Consider the following 23452-nt stretch of genomic DNA (forward strand, 5'->3'; position numbering starts at 1 on the left):
CGAACTCCTCGAGCTCCAATGGCAGCGTAACCAGAATGAACCAACCAATTAGTCATCATCTATTTTGGATGAATTGGGGATGGGTTCGTAGTAAACTTAATCAATGGAGACAAGAAGAAGGTGATCCCTTCCACCAACCGAATTCACCTCTTGGTGAAGAACCTGCAGCACTTACCGGCGAACCCGTTCGGAACACTATTTTCACCCTCATTTCTAGGGTATCCAGTCACGAATATATAATATCTAAAATTCTAGATCTTATTCATCCACTTGTCCGAACCGCCAATCACCCCGAAATAATAGAAGAAGTCAATGAGCTTCGCGCTCGAGTGGTGGCTCTGGAGAATATGGTGCGAAACCTACGAGCACCAGCATCAACACCAGCAGCATAACCATCATCACCACCAGTACCAATAGCATCACCACCAACAGCATCAGCTTCACCAACAACAAACACCATAATCTGTACCTTAGATATTAACATCATACGCCCTATAGATACCAAAGAATATTAGTAATAATGAGTTAATATGTATTGACTCATTCTTCCTGAAAATTATATATGTATACTTTATATATATATATATGGTTTGGAACAATAATAAATCTTTTCGTATTAAGCTATTACGTGTGAATCTTAACTAGTATGTACTACTTGGTTAATTCATATCACTAATATGCTATGATGTACATCCCTCGTTAATGACTTAACAATCGTTAATCACTGCTTCATCACAATAAACTCCATTTCATAATAAACTAAGTGTATTATTCAAATACATGTTTAGTTTTACACTTTCATTTTCGTTGTACTCAAAACTCTTTAGAAAACATCATTCGTGCCTTGTGAATTTCACAAGAATTCCATAAGCATCAACATCATATACCGAGGTATATCAATAACAATGAACGATGGAGTATTGATTCATAACTTCATTAAAGAAAGATTCTGCGATGATTATGTAATCTCTCAAGTTTTGAAGATTATTTATTCTCGCTTCAACCGCAAATCAAATGAGTTTAATAGTTTATTAACTCATTAAATCTATATTATACGTGAAGAATACATATATGAACGTATATCTTCATAAAGATTGTAATTAAAAATCCTTTTGTACAAACTGTTAATTGTGAAAATATTTAACGGGTAGGTAAAACCCGAGAAATATTTATATCTCACATTAATATCTTACATTGTACATTCTTCAAATTCTGATTCAATAATTAGTAACTATACTACTTACATCCACATATGTATCCGTTCACTAAAGAACAACCATTTTCATACAAATTTAATTACCTATTCTGATTTGGACATATCGGAATCCAAGTAAAGCTTTAGCAAGTGTAATCTTCCTAAAGATCACTACATTCATGAATTATATTCATTCGTATTCTACGATGAATTATCACATCAAACCACCGAAATTATCGTTCATTACTTTTGAAATCAACAACGCCTATTCATCAACCATTAGATCCGTTGACGATTAGAATCAGCGTTTAATCATCTAAAAATGAAATTTCTTGAAACCATCTCGGATTGATAACCGATGAATCAAATATGGCTGCATTAAATGCAGAGGAAACATCAAAATTGTAGATGGTCTCAATGGCCAAAAGTTTGATAATAAAGAACGGTACGTTGGAAAAGCTCAAAATAAAATTTGGAACTGAAAAACGGATTGAGCTAACCATGGAGGAGACCAAGGACAAATACAAGGACCAAACCCTATATTTAAAGAATCCAGGTAATTCTGGATCCGATGAAATCTTTAGAGAATATCTTGCTCCGAAGTTATGTTAAAAGCTTGCGGAAAATTTTTCTTCATCAACCTTCGAACTTAGAAATTCCAAAATGTCGTTATAAATATCCTCTATATTTCTGAAGATATTTTCATAACGATTCTTGTCCACAATTAAGTATCTCTTTGCGATATCTTTATAAAGGAAACTATTTTAGTTTCTATATTCAGTAAAATTCAAGTTTAAATTATAAATGTTTTGAAGAAATGTTGGAAATTGAAGCATGAGTTAGTATAATATAATGACGTCAGGCCAACGTGATTATATTACAGTAAGTCATGCTAAATTTTTAATGGAAGATGATGATTCATAGACTTTATAATCATCATTTACCATGTTACATGACTCTTACATTCTACTTAATCTCTGAACATATATTCTTGATAGTTCTATCCTCAGTAATTCTGGTAATTTACCAAATCAAATCGTGATATTACGCTTAGAACATTAGGTTCATTCGAAACTTCATACCTACAAATTCTGGACCATTACTCGCTTAACTTAGAGTCGAGAGCAGAATAAAAAGGTAAAGAGCTCCGACATATAAGGGAAAATACAAAGCCCGATAACAACACGGAAATTACAAATCATGTATATCAATGCGTATAGCAACATAAAGACATGGGAGAATTAAAAACACTATAACCCCAAGAGCATAGTAGAAGTAAACAGATTCCTCTGGTGGTAAAAGAAAAAGAAGCATGACTGCATATATGGTCAATATAATAACAAGTATCAATACGGGATTGAGCATATTAACAAATCTTTTGGAAGTATGAATCTAGGAAGAAAGTATAGAAGTGGTGAAGATAATGAAACGGAAGAAGCTAATTTATATCAAAATTTCCAAACACATCAATCGAGACAATTCACCGCATTTAATCAAAGAAATCCCAAAATTCCGTAAATACCGGAGAATCAAATCTTATAGATTACGAAGATTTCCTTTAATCCCTTGAATTCTGGAAATCAATCGTGACTACGTCAAAAGTTAAGGCGAACATTTAATTTACTCAATCACTCTTTTACGATAGCTTCGTTTATACTCTTCCTATAATCGAATCGTTTTATCCATATTATTCAGTAGTGATAAAAATTTATTCTTCAACTTATATTCATCATTACAATATTCTTGTTGTAAACAATGATGATCTCTATCAAACTTCATGACTATAATTTTCATGAACTACTCTCTGTTTTGTTTACCCTAATATTGTGGCATAACCACTCAAGGTTTTAAATGAGCTCGATATTATTCATAACACATTTTATATATCCAATTTACTGAAATGACTTGTATAACATCATCATTTTGAATGATCTCCGCATTAATAATAAAATGCACTTCGTAGAAGAACTTGTAGAAATTATGGTTTGTATGATTTTAATTTTTGAAACAGAACAATATTCTATCCGTTGGAATTCACGCAAGGCCCCGAGCATACCTGGGAACGTGAAAACCAAATAAAATGTAGATATCCTCGTCTATGTATGAACAACGCCGATTGATGGCAACAACTAAATTTCGGGATGAAATTTCTTTTAACGGGTAGGTACTATAACAACCCTCATATTTCCATACTTGAATTTACTAATTTGCCTATAGGGTTGTTATCCATACGTAATATATAATTAAATTCGACGTTGATCAAATATTTATTTTTAGTCGACACTTTTTGTTAACTAAAGTTTACACTAATTATATAAAATAACTTTAGTTAATATTAATATTAATGCGTATTATATTTAAAACTATATGAAACATAATTATTAATTAAATGATAAGTTATTTTAATCATTATATATATATTTTTAGCTTATAAAAAAAGAGATTTTTTTTATAAATTAAATAATGAGTCCATGAATTTTGACTAAATATTTTCAAAAACAAAAACTTAATAAAAACATTTTTAACATGTTTTTATTTTTTGTCAAAATTGGCACCTTTATTTTATTTATATTTTTTCTTTTCACCAACCATTTTTTTCTTCTATAAATACCCACTTCCATTTCATAAAAACTTGTATCAAATCTTTGGAAAAACTCTCTCACAAACTTGGGAAAGTACTTGACGTATTTTCTATATTTTTTTATCGAATTGCTTTTATTTTTTTGTATATTCTTTAAAAATCGAATTTAATATATATAAATTATTTTTACATGTTATAATTAGTATTATAAGTATTATGATATATAAAAATAATTTTGATAATTTATGGAATATTATTTATAATTAAATACGAATTATGTAGTATTTAAACATAAAAAAAATATAAAATTCGTAATAAAATATTAACCAGTAATAAAAATAATTATAATTTTTTTGAGATTATTATACTTTTATAAACAAGCAAAAATTATAAAAATTAAATAAATGGGACGATTAGTATTTAAAAAGATTTTACTTTTACATTATTCTAAACCGAGAGAAATAATAAAGAAAATATAAAATAAATACAAACGTGTATTAAATATTTTTATAAAATTTTTATATGATTAGTAGCATCGCTAGATACTTTAAAAAAATATAAAAATTAATTTTAAATTATTTTTCCTGTTTATTTAATTATAGGTCGATTACAATGGTTAAATAAATAGAAAACCTTAAATAAATAATATTTTGATATAAAATTTGATTTAATAATTTTTATAACATTTTTACATAATATAGAACCTGTAAAAAATATAAAATTATTTATTTAGGTAGATTTAATATTTATCACCTAATTAAATTTGATTAATATAAACCGAGTATATATATAAATAAAAGTGGGAAATAAATACAAAAACTTGATAAAATTATTTTTATAAAATATCCTACTGAATTGTATAATTAACCAAGTTTATAAAAATTATAAATATAATATTTAATGAATTAATATTCGAATTAACATATATTAGTATGATTTTCGATTAACATAAGTATATTACATATACTAAATTAATATTATTATTATAACTTACGGTTAATAACTAAGTATACTATATAATAAAGTATAATGCTTATAATGTAAGTTAATAACAATACATTATTAATAAACACTTATTTTATAACTATACTAATTTAATAATAATAACTTATAGTATATAATATAAGATAATCAAATTGTTAATACATTAATAAATATAATATAACATATATAATAACATATAAACCTAAAGTGAAGGTTAATCAAAGATAATGTACAATTCATGTGAACTTCATCGCTACTCACGGTCGTAAGTGAATGATGTCTAGGTTGTCATTTATGGGTAAGCTTGTGGATCTCGAATGTCATGACTTAGATTCTGGTCAAGAGTCCTGGGCCCCCGGTTACATCTGGTCATTCCTGACTTATTTGATAGCAACGAAGTTTGAGTAAAGTTATACAACGTCTTGCTAAAGATTAACCCGAACTTTCTAAAATTGGAAAATTACTATAAGTGGAAACTTTCCATAAATAGTAACCTTCCGAAAATGGAAATTCTTTAGTGAACCATTACTATCAATATAGTACTATATACTATTGTCTGTTAGGCAATGTCTGATCATACGTTCTATCTCTAGGTTGAGATCTCGGTCACGTCCTTCCGTTCAATTCTTTCGTGGAATACTCTTTTGTGCTACTAAGGTGAACTTCATAGCCCCACTTTTTACTGTTTCATAACTGTTTTACAACTTTTGGGGTGAGACACATGCTTGCTTTATAACTGTTTTACACTTCGACACAAGTACTAAATTGTTAACTATGCTGTCATGCTTTGATTCATGCTAAATCCCTACCGTAATATCGTTAATTGCTACGTTTAAATGCAAACTTAATTATTGTGAGTAGGCCTATTGAGAGTAACATCTCTAACCATTCGACCGTTGGTCTTTGGTTACATAATAATGATTCCACGACACTGACAGTACAAGGTGTCATAGGGTAAACTTGTTTAGTAGCGATATTACAAAATGCAGCAACACTTTTAGATTGATATTTCTATATCAATCAGCTTTAAACTAAATCTTGTGGTCTAAAACTTTGGATATTATTTATAAACTTGTGAATTTCACTCAACCTTTTTGGTTGACACTTTAAGCATGTTTTGTCTCAGGTGATGATTGAGCTAGCTGTTTGCAACTTTGTGATGATAGATTTGATGCTTGCATGGAGTCCACATCGTATATTATATTTTAGTTCATAAACATTCATTTTACCTTTTAATAATAATGTAAATATGTATTACTGCTTTCGCTATTTTATTAACAAAGGTTTTATTTAAAAAGTCTCATATAGAGTCGTTCTCGTTTATACAACTGTGTTATGATATGATTGGTCACAATTACCCCTGGTCCATTTTGGGGGGTGTGACATACAAGCACCAGCAGCATCACCAGCATCAACAGTACCACCATCATCAACACCAACAATACCATTACCACCATTAACAACATCCACACCTCATGATTCAACATCACAAGATGTTCCACGAGCATCAACGTCTTACGCACCATAGATACCAAGGATTACCAACAACAATAACCGATGAAGTATTGATTCATAACTTCATTGGATAAATATTCTACAGCGATTATGTAATATCTAAAGTTTTAAAGATTATATATTTTAGTCCTAATCAAAAACCAGATGAGATTAATATTATGTTAACTCATTAAATCTATGATTACATCTAAAGAAAATATATATGCAGGTATATTTTCATAAAGATTATAATTAAAAATCCTTTTATACAAACTATTAATGGTGAGAATATTTTAACGGGTAGGTAATACCCGAGAGATATATAAATTCACAATTAATATGTTACATTATTCGATTCTGATTCAACAAATCATCAACTATACTCACTACTTTCACAACGAGATATATTCTTTCATAAAAATCAAAATAACCATACTCATTCAAATTCAATTACATAATCTGATTTTAACATATAAGAATCCAAGTCGAGATATAATTGATATCATCACTCTTAGATTCCTATATCTTTTAAAGCTATACTTTGAATTCAAAATTGTGTTAGAACATCACTCCTATCCATAAAACCCAGAAAAATAATTATGTTATTCAAAATTCTAGAACATCATATGTATATTAATGATTACAATATGTGTTCAAACCCTTCGAAATTCCCGAAAACACTTCAAATTATGAACAATCGAGATGATGATCCAACCACATGTTACCCACGGTCATGTACCTGAAAAACCCTCGAAACCAAAGTCATAGTTTAAAACGTATCCGTGTCAGACCCTTTGGAATTTATTAGCAAAAATATCTTTTCAATCCCTTTTCAAAGTAGACAGTTTTGTCACAGCTCCAGCAAATCAACTTCAATTGTTCATTCGAATAAACCTTATTATAACGATTACTCCTTCATCATTGTTACCGTGGAATCTTTCATATCTCGCCACATTAGCAGTAAACTTATCAACAACTTCATTGATCTTTAAGCCTCTCCGAAAAATCACGATACTTATTCATTGAAACTCTATCAAGTACTCTTCTAAAACTTGTAACAACAATTGTCTTGCCAATTACTGGGAATCAACAGTCAGTATTTTGAAATCTCGCAGCATGTTTAAGCCAACAGTTATATGTGTACATATAACATCTATCTCCTATATTTACGTACTTTGAATGTGAAGTTTCTGAAAAACACCCTAAACTGCAAACTAGTTCTCAAAATTTCAAAAGATGCTGATGAAGCAGCAAAAACTGTAAACGACCTTAACAGTAAAAAGTTTGATGATAAAGAATAGTATGTTGGCAAAGCTCAGAAAAAGAGAAGGTTTGGAACTGAAAAACGAATTGAGCAAAGTATGAAGGAGGCTGTGAACAAATCACAAAGACTAAACCTGCCTTCAAAAAATCTAAATGATTCAGTATCTGCTAAAGTCATTAACGAATACCTTGCTCCTGACTCTAAACCTTTACAGATAAATCTTCTTTATCATCTTTTGATATTAGAAATTCTAAGATATCATCGTATCTTTCATTATAAATATCCTCGATATTTCTGAAGATATTTTCATAACTATTTTTATCTGAAATCATTTATCTCTTCGCGATATCAGTGTTACATCAGAAAGGAAACTGTTTTAGTTTCTAAATTCTGAAAAGTTTGAACTTAAATTATGAATGTTATTGAAGTAGTGTTGGGAACTGAAACATGAGTTAGTATAATATAATGATACTTGATCAATGTGATTATATTACAGTAAGTCATGCTGAGTTTCCAAATGAAACATGATGATTCACAGATCATAACATTATCATGTGCCATGTTACACGACTCTTGTATTCTATTTAAACCTCTAAAATATCAAAAAAATATTTCTCGATGATTCGGTCTTTTCCAGGGTATTCTGGTAATTTAAATCAAGATCGTGCCATTACCATTCCTTTCTTAGAACATTAACAATGTTCATTCGGAAACTTATATCTGCGAATTCTGGACCATTACAAGAAATGCCCAATCGCAAGAAGAAGAAACGAAAGGACAAAACTCTAAAATATAAATTGGGGTGTAAATCGCAGCAAATAAAAGAGAGCATTAACTGGGGATGACAATGATTATAGAAGACATAAGTCGGGACATTATAAGAGAGAATATAAAGCCCGATAACAACACATAAATTACAAACCATGGATATCAATGTTTATCGCAATATAAAGATACGGGAGAATTAAAAGTACTATAACCCCAAGGGCAAAGTAGAAGTAAGCAGATTCCTCTGGAGGAAGTTGGAAAAGGAGGATAATTGTTATGATAGTAAGGATAAGGACAAGGATTAGAACTGGATTAAGCATTTTCACTATCTTTTGAATTTGGGAATTGAGTATAGGAATGGTAAAGGATACGAAACGGAAGAAGTTAATTTATATTGAAATATTTGCTAGTGAAATCAAGACAGATCTTCGCATTTAATTAGAGAGATCCTAATTTCCTTATTCGCCGAAGAATCAAATCTTTTAGATTTAGAAGATTTTCTTTAAATCCCTTGAATTTCGGGATTCAACCAAGACAACGTCAAAAGTTAATATAAAACTTTAGTTCTCATTTCATTCCTTTTAGGATAACTTCACTCGTACTCTTCAATTAATCGAATCATTTTATCTATATTACTCAATAGTGATAAAACTCTATATACCAACTCATATTCGTCATAAAAACATTTTTATGATTAGCCATGACGACCACGATCAAATTTCGGGACGAAATTTCTTTAACGGGTAGGTACTGTGACGACTCGGAAATTTCCGAACAAATTTAAACTTTATCTTTATATCATTAGATAAATATTTCAAACATATATATTACGTACAAATTTACAATTCTAAATATATATATATATATATATATATATATATATATATATATATATATATATATATATATATATATATATATATATATATATATATATATTAACTTAGTCATAAAACGTCCGAATTTAAAATAATATATTTTGGTAAACAACGAGTCACTGATTTATAAAAGCAAATGACCAAAACACTCAAATAAATAAAGTTGTACTTTGAGTGGGATTGTTTTCATTGTTTAAATCTATTATTTTTATAAAGGTACGAGTCACTAAACGTAAAAGGCTAGTTTTCTAAACATACGAAATTGCATTCGAAAAACCGAAAGTGGTACATGAGTCGAGTGACAATGTACGAGTCATTTGAACAAAATTTTCATTTTTACTACGCACGTAAATATAATATAATATTTAATTAATTCTAAAGATTAAATATATTATATGTTAAATAATATATAAACTTATATATCATACGTAAATTGGGAGTGTCGGCAAGGGAAAAGGTGGATGGCAGCTGGATAACCAGCTCATGCGATCGCATGAGTAATGGTCACTCCAACCATGCGGTCGCATGGTGTCATGGGACAGGAGAGATCTATAAGTTGATCGATTTGTGCACTGGTTCCTCACTTATTTCACATACTCCGTATTTATTTAGTTATTTATATTATTATTTTTATAATTATAATTATTATTATTATTATTATTATTATTATTATTATTATTATTATTATTATTATTATTATTAAGATTAATATTATTAATAATCTTATAGGTTAGGAGTGTTATAAGTAATATTATACATATAAGTACTACGACGGGGTGCTGCTCGAGTGATCTCAAAATAATTTTTAAAAACTGTTTTGCGAGTGGGATAGGGCTAAGGAAATTATGGGTTATAGCTATGGAGGTGATGGGTATGGTTAATGGGTAAGCTCGTGAGGCCAATCTGGTGTTTATCGTCTCCGTTGCGTCTACGTACCTTTCCTGCAATATTGAATCTCAATATTGATACGTAAGCACTCATAATTTAATTTTTACATATTAATAGTGTATCCCTGACTAGTGCTCGAGTATATAGAATTATGCATGCTTGTACTTTTGATATTGTCCTTAGATAGGTTATGTTGAATCTTGAATTAGTTACCTATACGGTTGAGATAAGGTATAAGATATGCATGTCGTTGGAAAGCTAGCGAAAAATCAACAACTTTTCATTTAGAGATCGCGTAATTTCGTTGAATGAATTAAAAGATATGGACAACTGAATTATGATTAACATTAATTGAAATTGCTTTTGAATCTGCAATTGATATTTAAAACAACTTGTTTATAAGATTGATAATTTGGATTTTCAAATATTACTAATCGAGTAAATGAATTTCTATATAAGACACGTCTCGATTTGTTGAACAATTGTCAAAATTGACTGTTTTATCATATTTTAAAGCTTTATAAAACTATAGTCTAATTATTCAAGTATTGGGAAACCATGTGAAATGTTAAACTATTTTCGATTACCATGATCATTCAAACTATAGTATAGATTTTAAAAGATCATATTGGGTCAGGTTGACTTTTTGAAATGACTTTTGATAACTGTTGTATGTCAATCTCGAGCATTAGGATTATGATACACTATGACCCAACCTAGCTTATTAGACATGTATTGACCAACATATGTTCTATAGGTTGAGATCTACGGTTAATTTTGCATTCCTAGTTTCAGTCACTTTTTGGTGAATGACCGTATGTGCTGCTAAGGTGAGTTTCATATGCTCCCTTTTTAATTGCTTTTGTAATCTATATTTTTAGGCTGAGAATACATGCACTTTATTTTAAACGCAATGGATACAAGTACATACTAATTTCTACACTGAGTTTGAACCAAAAATTCCTTAGCTTTGGTAACTAGTAACTGCCGGTCATAAGAACTGGTGGGCGCGAGTAGTAGTATATGGATCCATAGGGCTTGACATCCCCGTTCGAGCTAGAGCACTAGCCTTTTAACGGACGTATGCTAGTTGAGAAGCGTATACGTTGGTTAGCATGTATTATTAAGATTATTATACAAAGGGTACTTATTATGCAGACGTTAAAGTTTAGTTACCAGGGTGCTCTGTTACGTAGAATCTTTTGATAAATATTTCTGGATGAAACAACTGAAATCTTGTGATCCACCTTTATATACAGATTATGCGCAACATTAAAACTATGAACTCACCAACCTTTGTGTTGACACTTTTAAGCATGTTTATTCTCAGGTTTCTTGAAGTCTTTCGTTGTTTGCTTATATGTGATACAAGCTATGTGCATGGAGTCATACATGCTTTATTCAAGAAAAACTTTGCATTCACAAAATCATCACCATGTATCTTATTTTGACTGCATTATCAACGGATGTAGTATTGTAAACTATTATATACGGTGATTGTCTATACGTAGAAATTATCAGACGTCGAAAACCTTGGATTTATATATCCGTTTATGGTGTGCCTTTTCAAAAGAACGCAATGTTTACAAAATGTATCATATAGAGGTCAAAACCTCACTATGAAATCAATGAATGATGTATTCGTCCAAAGGGATTTGGAAGGATCGTCACAGCATAAATGTTAAGATTATAGGGTAATCCTAAGTGCTTTAAAGTCTAAGTCAGGAAAGGTTATAGTTTCCTAGATTGCTAAGGCACCGTAGCTAGCAAATAAGGCACACATAAAAATGAAATCCTGGTTCTCTATAATAGCCTGGTTATGCTCTGATACCAATCTATCACACCCCCACATAGGGCCTGGGTGAAATGTGACTTAATCCCAAAATATACCAACAAATTATAATAACGAGAATAATACTAAATGAGAAAATTAACTTTAATGAGTACGCAGCGAAAAATGAAATGTCGTTACAAAGGAAATAAGTAAATGTTTAAATGCAATAGTAAAATATGCGATAATCTCTTGATCCTATGTCCAAGTAGCATCACATAAGCAGTAGATAAGTAAGCTTGAATCAAACAGCACCTGAGATAAAACATGCTAAAGTGTCAACCAAAAAGGTTGAGTGAAGTTCATAGGTTTAACAAAAGTTTGACCGTTGTTTTAGACCATAAGATTTAGTTTGTAAATTTGATCTCCCGCAGGATCTAAAGTTATGCCAAAGCATGATATTTAGACTAAACGTTCAAGTTTGCCCCATGATAAGTTGTGTCTGTCCTTGTCGGTTTTAATTTCATTATCAAGTAATACAAAGACTGAGTCAAATGTATCGGGGACGTTACTCCCTATAGGCCTACCCCCAATAATTAAGCATGCAGCAGCAATTAAAAATATCACTGTAGGGACTTAGTCGGACATAGTCGGGTATAGCATAGTTTAACAGTTTGGTACTTGTGTCTAAAGTGTAAAAAGTAAAAACAGCATGTGTCTCACCCCAAGTAAAGTAAGTAAGTTTGCTAGCAGTAAAGAGGGGCTATGAATTCACCTTAGTAAGTAGAGAGAGAGAGTTATTCCTCGGAATAGAGAGTTGAACGAGTGAGCAGAAAAGTCAACCTATTGACATTTAAGAGTAGTTAAGTGTTTTGCCCATGTTTGAGTAGATGTTTAAGTATGATAGTATTTTAAGTATAGTTCGTTTCACTAAGTTTTCATTCCTAGTAAGTTTCTATACTTAGAAAGTTTTTACTTAAAGAGTGTTTTCCATTTTAGGATATTTGTCGTATTAGATCAGCTTCCAATCACCCCTTTCCCTTCGAATGGCCATTTCAGATCTAGGGGCTTGAGCCATAGGACCCTTTAAATTAGAAATCCAAACCCTCTGCCTAGAGTCTCGTAGAACCATTCATCAAGAAAGTTCGAAGATCTATACATCTCTAATACATATCCCAAAACGTTCTTAAGTGTTATAATATAAGTAGTAGGTTATAGGTGCTAGTAATAGTAATAGTGTATACATGTTAATTAATAGTATAAGTAGTATTAGGGTTTCATTAGTTAGAGTTAGTTATTTAAAGTAGTATTTAATAACTAGGGTTTAGTAATTAATGTCCTAGGGTTTCATAAATTAGGGTTTAGTAAATTAGGGTTTTATTTAATGTAGAAATGATTAGGTAATGATTAGGGTTTAATAATTAATGTAGTATTAATTAATTAGGGTTAGGTTTAATGAATTAGGGTTTAATAATTAATTAGGTTTTTAATAAAACTAGGGTTTTAATTAAAGTAGTATAATTTAAATTAGGGTTTAGGGTTTTAGTATGTATACATATATAATGTCGTGTATATGTATATATGTATATAAAAATTTATTTTTTACATGTATATATGTATATGTGTCGATATATATGTATCTGTATATATAGTTATTTTGTTTCCTTAATTAACCACTAACAAATCTCCTAATTGTATCTTAGGGTTTTAAAGATCAAAGTTTCTTCCCCTTTTTTTTTTAGTCGACATGTATATGTATATGTATAGATTTATCTTCTTTTTTTTTACATGTATAGATCTAGGTTTGTTCTTATGTTTATATGTTTATGAATTTATATGAATATAGATTAAAACAAAGATCAAAGAATTAAGGAAATAGTTTTGGGTTTTATGTTATACCTATGAATATCCAAGAAGATTAACAAAGAAAAGAAGAACTTGATGAAGATTGAAGATCAAAGCCTTGAATATCTTGAAGAACACCTTGAAGATTCTTGAAGATCACGAAGAACGCGAAGAACACTCTAAGATTTCTTGGAAACCCTCAAGGATTTCGATGGGTGGTGGGGATTTTGGTTTTGGCCGAAATCTAGAGAGGGAGAGAGAGAATTTTGAGTGAGGGATTTGTTTGTGATTTGGTACATGGAATGAGTTAGGCTAGGTCTCTATTTATAGGGAGGATAGGAGGATTCTAGAATTAGGTTTTAATAAGGAATTACTTAGGGAACAAGTAGGCTTGGAGAAGGGGTAAAGAGGGATGCATGGGCTGAAAATTTGGAGGGTATGAGGGTAATTTTACCCTCTAAAAATCGGCTAGGGTTTATTAGGGTTAGGGTTTATGATTTTTCACTTCAGTCCTTGTACTTTTAGTTTAGCTTAATTACTCCTTAATTTATCCATGTTTGATTATTTTAATCACGCAAGTTTTAAAGTTATTTATTTACTCACAAAAGTTTATTAGCTTATTATTTTTATTAACTTGTCAATTAATGTACAAAGTTAATTATCGTATTTTATAATTCTTAACGCTTAACCTTTATCGATTAAAGTTTAATTATTAAGTTTAATTATTTTATTGGGCATTTAATAAGGAAAAGTATAGAATGGAAAAATGAGAAATATAAAATGGAAAAATGAGAGTCGTTATACCAAGTTTTGAAAAATTCTTTTGTCCAAAAAGTAATTAAGCAATGGATATTGGGTAATTTTGAAAAATTCTTACTTTGTTTTTGCCCAAAAGATCTAATAAAATTGCTAGAAATTGGTTTTCGGAACATTTATTAGAACGGAACGATTAAGCTGTAACTAATGTTTTGTGTCAAAAGATTTATTTTAAGAAAATATGTAAAAGGCTACGCATGATCAAGCACGACCCCTACTCTAAAAAGTGAGGAATATTGGACCCAAAGTATCTGTATGACCCATCAAATCTGCAGTACTTCGTTATTTCAATTGATGAGCATGCCGGTGTACGGTTGAAGTTAGAACTTGGTTCAGTCATACGTTTAAAGGCCAGTGGTTAGTGAGCGCCATACGTGGTGCAGGTGCGATACTCCTTCCGAAATCATTCTGAATAGAGAAGACAAAAAGCCCTCCGTTTCTATTTCCACTCCACGCAATTTAAACCGACCAACTCACATACAGAGTTGATGAATCAGAAATATTTACCCCCAAATTCACTCCCAAAATACACCATTCACATTCACTCCCCTTTCCATTCATCTAAAGATCCAGAGATTGATGAAGAGATAGATCGATCAAATTCGCTTCAAAAGCACTAGTCGAAAGATTTCGAACCCCAGATTGTTTTTGATAGATCAAAGACCTATTTTCAGTGGATTATCACTTCCTCTCCGGGCACCAGGAACGAAAGACAAAAGTTATGAAGAAAGGGTATGCCGAAAAAAAAATATGATTATGAAAGAGCAAAGTCTCTAAGAGCAAAGTCTCTAATAAGGCAAAAAGAAACCCGAGGAGAAGCCCTGAAGAAGAATGCTGGAAGAGCAAAATAAAATTCTAGACAAAGTCTTAGCAAAATCCGCCTCTTCCGAAGAAAACCTTTACGGAATTCTCAGCCATTATTTATCCAAAATGGATACTCTGAAGAATCAAAGTCTATCAATTCTCTTGAATCAAGAGATCTGGATCTCTTTCATCAAATTCATAAATTTTCAACCAAACCCTATAACCCGTCTTCCTCTTGAAGGAATGCATAGGAAGAAGATCAGTGCCGTCCTTACTTAACCGGTGGAGATATCGATGCTTTACCAAGCCTATGATGAGAACTGTTACACGACTGGCTTCTGAGTGACAATACAATTAGAATAGGACACCCTAAACACTTGAGTGAAATGAGTGATCCGTCAGTGAGGAGCCTGATCATGTATACTCTACATCCGAGAGTTGGAAAGTATGCCTTTTCCACTATGGACGCAATTGAAATCTAGCGACGAAATCATCGAAACTCGAAACTTTTTCCAATACTTTCAAAAGATGTGCCAACTTCTGATGAAGGCATAATAAAAAGATCTACGGGTGGGGCAAGGGAGAGTCTATTAGAAAGATCCTTATATTCCCGCTTTCTTGCTTGAGGACAAGCAAAGCTAAGTGTGAGGTATTTGATATCAGGCAAAAAGTCACGTTTTACCCCCTAAATTAAGCCCTAAAACAATAAAGATTAAAAATTTATCGGTAAAAATTATCGCCTTTTCGGTTGATTTTGTAGATTAAGTAATTACAAAGGCGATGCAAAAAGAATCAAGAAAAACGGAGCTAAAACGAAGATTCTAGAGCAAAAACGGTGAAAGACAAGAAACCAAGTTACAATCCAGTGAATCAAGGCTGACCAGCACCAGATACGGGCTGCCATACGGGCTACCATACGGGCTGCCAGTATGGAGTACAGCCTGCCAAACGGCCCAGCAAACACCCCCAAGAAACGGCCTGCCAGTCAAACGGCCTGCAAAATACGGGCCACCAAACGGGCTGCCATACGGCCAGCCAGCCGTATTTTGGCAAAAACCTGGTCTATTTAAAGGGCCTTCTCCATCCATTCCAAAAACAGACTCAACTTTCAATTCAATTTATATTTTCAATCTTTTAGTTAGTTTTTAGTAGTAGTTAGCTTAGCTTTTATTTTCCAGAGGATATCCCGGCGAGTCCCTGCGATCTCGGGCAGATTTGTTCGGCCTTTTCAGGTTTTTATCCGAAACGCTTATCTTTTGTATTAAACATGTATTCTTACCTTTTATGTTTAATAATGCGTTCTGATATTGCCATGATAGCTTAATTTATCTGTATGTTGCCATGATAGAAGTTTGGGTTAGCGTAATTATGTTAATTTAGTACGATTACTGTTATAATACTGAACAAGGAAGTCTGATAGATTTGTATGCTAGCATCTTAAGGATTGACCAACTTAGGTTGTGATCAGGACTTGTCCACCTATATGAAATTAGCTATTTCATAGGATTAAGACCCCTGGATATACTGTATCTGAAGATTCTATGAACTCGGTATGGCCGGAGTTTCCGAGAGGCATCTAATGCACTTTTAGGACACGCAACCTAGGAATTGAGACATGAATGACCTAGTATGCCTATTGACTGTTCCGAAGAGACCTGTTAGGAGCTGTTAAGATCTAGTTAGTACCTTTACTGTATGACCCAAGCCTATTGCATATTCTTGTCTGATTGTTGCCCTAGGTCTTAGTCATATCAACTGTTTAGGTATTCATTAGGTTTCTATCTGCTTTACTATCAGTATGTTAACTGTAATGCTGTATAATGTTTGATTTGTTGTGATCTCATTAGTATGATGGAATGGTTGTGAGTTTTCATTTAATGTTTTGCCAACTTAAACCGACGGACTCCTTCCGTTTGTGATCAGTGTTCAATCAACACGGCACGTTGTTATTCAGTTACCTAAACTGATAACGAGGGTTAGGATTAGAGCTTAACTCACTAATAAACCTAGTACTTTACTGAGGATAACCTCTGAGGTATTGTTACACTTCAGTTATACGACCAAGTGACATACTTCTCACTACTCAAAGAGAACGCCGAGAGTTCAGCCATAAGTAGGTCTGTGTAATTGGCTCATCCAACTAGATCTACATCATTCCAAGCACAATCTTAACATAAGCATAATTACCTTTCCCTAACCCAATACTGATATCTTGGTCAACATTTCCCTGATCTGCATACTCCGGATATCCTTCCACTTTATTTATTTTTCCGCATTTAGGACCTTTAGCTAAAATCAACTACTATCTTTTATCCAGGTAATTTAACTAAAAGACAATTATCCACTTGATCTTCAATTAGTTAATCAGCATAAAAATTCGACACTAGGTTAACTTACACCTTCTACACCTTAGAAAGTAAAAGTAAATTTAGGCCCCACATAATATAAATAAACGAAGATGCTGTGTGCTACCGAATCGGACATCGTGCGACCTAACGATACCGCACAAAATAAAACCATCCGTTAGAGGCATATCAAATAGTATAGGGGAATTTTCGACTTTTCACTCTTTTTTTTTACTAAATTTCATTTCGCCAAGAAAGCCCCTCAGACTTTTTTTCAAAAATTCAAATCGACCCCCCAAACAGGGAGGTAAAGTGTCAATGAAATGTCCCATTCATAATGATTATAAACGTTTCATATTAATTGATTTTGTTACGAGGTTCTGACCTCTATATGAGACGTTTTTCAAAGACTGCATTCGATTTTTAAAACAACCATAACCTTTATTTTATCGTTTAAGGTTTTAAAAAAAATATTACGACGATTATCAAATAATGATAATCTAAAATATAGCGTTATCACATGACCATTACATAATGGTTTACAATAATATTACACATCAACTTAAGTCTTCGAATGCAGTTTTTAAACAATATTATACAAGCATGCAGACTCCAATCTTGTCTTTATTTAGCATGCAACAACGGAAGCTCTTAATAATCACCTGAGAATAAACATGCTTAAAACGTCAACAAAAATGTTGGTGAGTTATAGGTTTAACCTATATATTTATCAAATCGTAATAATAGACCACAAGATTTCATATTTCCATTTCTCATAAACAACATGCAATCTGCATAAAAATTATTCATATGATGAACACCTGGTAACTGACATTAACAAATGCATCTAGAATATCCCCAAAATACAGGTACACTCATTTGTATATAAAATCGAAGTACTAAAGCATCCATAACATGGATGGGGTTCGTTAGGCCCATAGATCTATCTTCAGGATTCGCGTCAATTTGGGGGTATGTTCCCAAATTCTTAGGCTACCAAGCTGAAAGGGTGATATCCGGTATAATGATTCAATCATAGAATATAGTTTCAAGTACTTGTGTCTATTTTGTAAAACATTTATAAAACTGCATGTATTCTCATCCCAAAAATATTAGATTTTAAAAGTGGGACTATAACTCACTTTCACAGATTTTTCCTTCGTCGGAAATAAGACTTGGCCACGGGTCGATTCACGAACCTATAACAAATATATACATATATATCAAAGTATGATCGAAATATATTCACAATATGTTTTATTATATTTTAACGATTTAAGTTTATTAAGTTTACAGTCCAACGTTCGTAGTCCACAATTAGTTGTCCATAGTTAGTAGTACAGAAATAAATCAATATATATTATCTCGAATTAATCCACGACCCAGTGTATACAAGTCTCAGACTCGATCACAACTCAAAGTATATATATTATTTTGGAATAATCTCAACTCTGTATAGCTAACTTTTACTTTACCGCATATAGAGTGTCTATGGTTGTTCTAAATAGTATATATAGATGACGTCGATATGATATGTCAAAACATAGTATACGTGTCTATGGTCTATCAAGATTACATAATATATGTTAAAATACAATATAAGTTAGTTAGGATATGGTTTGTATAGATTTTTGTCAATTCATCCCGTAGTCAAATTAACCATTTTTAACCAATTTTGTTTTACCCATAACTTCTTCGTTTTAAATCCGTTTTGAGTGAATCAACTTGATATGGTTTCATATTAAACTATATTTTATGAAACTAAATAGAAAAAGTATAGGTTTATAATCGGAAATATAGGTTACAAGTCGTTTTTGTAGATGTAGTCATTTCAGTCGAAAAAACGACGTCTTGATGACCATTTTGAAAAAAACATACTTCCACTTTGAGTTTAACCATGATTTTTGGATATAGTTTCATGTTCATAAGAAAATCATTTTCCCAGAAGAACAACTTTTAAATCAAAGTTTAACATAGTTTTTAATTATCTAACCCAAAACAGCCCCCGGTTTTACTATGACGGCGTATGTCCGGTTTTACGGTGTTCTTCGTGTTTCCAGGTTTAAAATAATTAAGTTAGCATATCATATAGATATAGAACATGTGTTTAGTTGATTTTAAAAGTCAAGTTAGAAGGATTAACTTTGTTTGCGAACAAGTTTAGAATTAACTAAACTATGTTCTAGTTATTACAAGTTTAAATGTTCGAATAAGATAGTAATATATATATATATATATATATATATATATATATATATATATATATATATATATATATATATATATATATATGAATCGAATGATGTTATGAACATAATTACTACCTCATGTTTAGTAGGTAAACCTACTAGAAGTGACAAGAAATGATATAGCTTCAAAGGATCTTGGATGGCTTGAAAGTTCTTGAAGTAGAATCATGACATGAAAACAAGTTCAAGTAAGATTTTTACTCGAATTAAGATAGTTTATACTTATAGGAATTGAATCAAAGTTTGAATATGAGTATTACCTTGAATAAGAAAGATAACCTACTGTAAATGACAAAGGTTTCTTGATCTTAGATGATTACTTGGAATGGATTTGAAAGCTTGGATGTAGACTTGTAAACTTGAAAGTGTTCTTGATGTGTTCTTGAGTTGTAGTTTTGTAAGTTGTTTTATGTTAGGATTTTTGAACTAGATTGAGCTAGATTTTAATGAAGATGATGAAGAACACTTAGAAAAATGGAATAACACTTGAGAGAGAGTTGTTTGATGCATGAAAGTTGAAATCAAAATGTGTTAATGGTTAGTGAAGGTTCAAGTGAATTAGGCCTCATCATATAGGCTCCATAAGTTTGTGATTTTGTGAGATATTTCATGCTAGTTGCCAAATGATGGTTCCCACATGTCTTGGTGACTCACAAGGGCTGCTAAGAGCTGATCATTGGAGTGTATATACCAATAATAAGTACATTTAGGAGCTGTGTATTGTACGAATACGAATACGGGTGCATACGAGTAGAATTGTTGATGAAAATGAATGAGAATGCAATTGTAAGCATTTTTTTTAAGTAGAAGTACTTTGATATATGTATTGAAGTCTTTCAAAAGTGTACTAATACATCTTAATGTGATATATATACATTAAAATGTCATCATTAGTCGTTAAGTCATCATTAGTCGTTACATGTAAGTGTTGTTTTGAAACCTTTAAGTTAACGATCTCATTTAATGTTGTTAACCCAATGTTTATTATATCTAATGAGATGTTAAGTTGTTACATTATCATGATATTATGATGTATGAATATATCTTAATGTGATATATATACATTAAAATGTCGTTACAACGATAATCGTAACATATATGTCTCGTTTCGAAATTCTTAGTCTTGTTTTTCATATGTAGTTCATTGTTAACACACTTAATAATATAATTAATTATCATTTTATCATGTTAAATATAGTGTAACAATATCTTAATATGATACATATGTATTTAGTAAGACATTGTTATAACGATAATCGTTATATATATCGTTTTGAGTTTCTTAACTTAGTAGTCTCATTATTATGTATATAACTCATGGTTAATATACCTAATGAGATACTTACTTAACATAATATCATGTTAACTATATATATATATATATATATATATATATATATATATATATATATATATATATATATATATATATATATATATATATATATATATATATATATATATATATATATATATATATCATATAGTTTTTACAAGTTTTAACATTCGTGAATCGCCGGTCAATTTGGGTGATCAGTTGTCTACATGAAACCTATTTCAAATAATCAAGTCTTAACAAGTTTGATTGCTTAAAATGTTGGAAACATTTAATCATGTAAATATAGATTTCATTTAATATATAATCATGGGATAATTATGGAAAAGTTCGGGTCACTACAGTACCTACCCGTTAAATAAATTTCGTCCCGAAATTTTAAGCTGTTGAAGGTGTTGACGCATCTTCTGGAAATAGGTGATGGTATTTCTTCTTCATCTGATCTTCATGTTCTCAGGTGAACTCGGGTCCTCTACGAGCATTCCATTGAACCTTAACAATTGGTATTTTATTTTGCTTAAGTCTTTTAACCTCACTATCCATTATTTCGAAGGGTTCTTCGATGAATTGAAGTTTTTCATTGATTTGGATTTCGTCCAATGGAATAGTGAGATCTTCTTTAGCAAAACATTTCTTCAGATTCAATACATGAAAAGTATTATGTACGCCGGCGAGTTGTTGAGGTAAGTCATGTCGATAAGCTACTGGTCCGACATGATCTATAATCTTGAATGGCCCAATGTACCTTGGATTTAGTTTCCCCCGTTTACCAAATCGGACAACGCCTTTCCAAGGTGAAACCTTAAGCATGACCATCTCTCCAATCTCAAATTCTATATCTTTTCTCTTAATGTCCGCGTAGCTCTTTTGTCCGTACAACATTGATGTTATGCGAGGGTATATGAAATAGTATTATTATTACTATGAAATAATATTAAATACGATACAATTTTACACAAGTGATTTATTTATTTATAGAATGGATATACCTAAACCTTGCTACAACACTTATAGGTAGTGTACCTAATCGTACAGTAGTGTAGTTTTTAGTAAGTCCGGTTCTTTCCACAGGGATATTTTAAACAAGCTTAACACTATATTAGTTTTAACTTATAATTGTAAAAATACAAAAATATATATAAGTAGTATTATTATTATAAAGGGGGTTTTTTTTACCGTTTAATGACCGGTTTGTCAATTTTAAAAATTTAGTCGCAGTTAAAACCTAATGTAAAATATAAATATAACTTAATTTAAAGTGTAAAGTAAATAACGATAATGAAATTGCGATAAATAAAAGTGCGATAAAATAAAATTGCGATAATTAAAGAGTACGATAATTAAAAATGCAATTAAATAAAATGACAATAAATAAAAGTGCGATAATTAAAAGTGCAATTAAATATGAAATATATAAATTATGCTTATTTAAACTTCTGTAATCATGATGTTTGACGTGTTGATTTTAGTTTTATTACCATGGGTTAATTGTCCTTTGTCCTGGATTATTCGATATGTCCATGCGGATTTGTCCATAATAGTCCATCAGTCATAATCATAAAGTGCGAAAGTCTTCGTCAAATTATTCTTATTCCCGAAGTTAAATATTCCAACTAATTGGGGATTCGAATTGTAACAAGGTCTTAATACTTTGTTTAATGAATACACCAGGTTATCGACTGCGTGTAGTCCAAGGTTTTACTACTTTGTTAACAATTACACCAATTACCCTTGAATGTAATCCACCCCTGTTTCAACAAGTCTATTAACTATTAATCCAGTTCCGTGTCCGGTAAAATGAACAATTATTGGTATTTATAGATATCCCGCCCACCGTACCCAGTCAAGCGTATGTGGTTATATATAAATACGTCAAATTATAAGTCTATATATTAAATCAACGAGGTATAATTTAGTTAATATAAAACCCATTAATAGCCCATAGTCTAATTTCCATAAGTGTCGTTCTTTTATCCAAACCCCAATTATGGTACAAAGCCCAATTACCCAATTTTAATATTTAGCCCAACATCACGATTACTTCGGCATTAAATAAGCATAATAATAACTTAGCTACGAGACATTAAATTAAAAATAACATTAACCATAACTTACAGTGATTAAAAATAGCGTAGCGTTACACGGACAGAATTTCGACTTACACCCTTACAACATTCGCTAACATACCCTTATTATTAGAATTTAAAATTAAAATTAAAATTATAATATAAATA

Source organism: Rutidosis leptorrhynchoides, chromosome 9 (assembly GCF_046630445.1).
Source record: "Rutidosis leptorrhynchoides isolate AG116_Rl617_1_P2 chromosome 9, CSIRO_AGI_Rlap_v1, whole genome shotgun sequence".
NCBI lineage: Eukaryota > Viridiplantae > Streptophyta > Magnoliopsida > Asterales > Asteraceae > Rutidosis > Rutidosis leptorrhynchoides.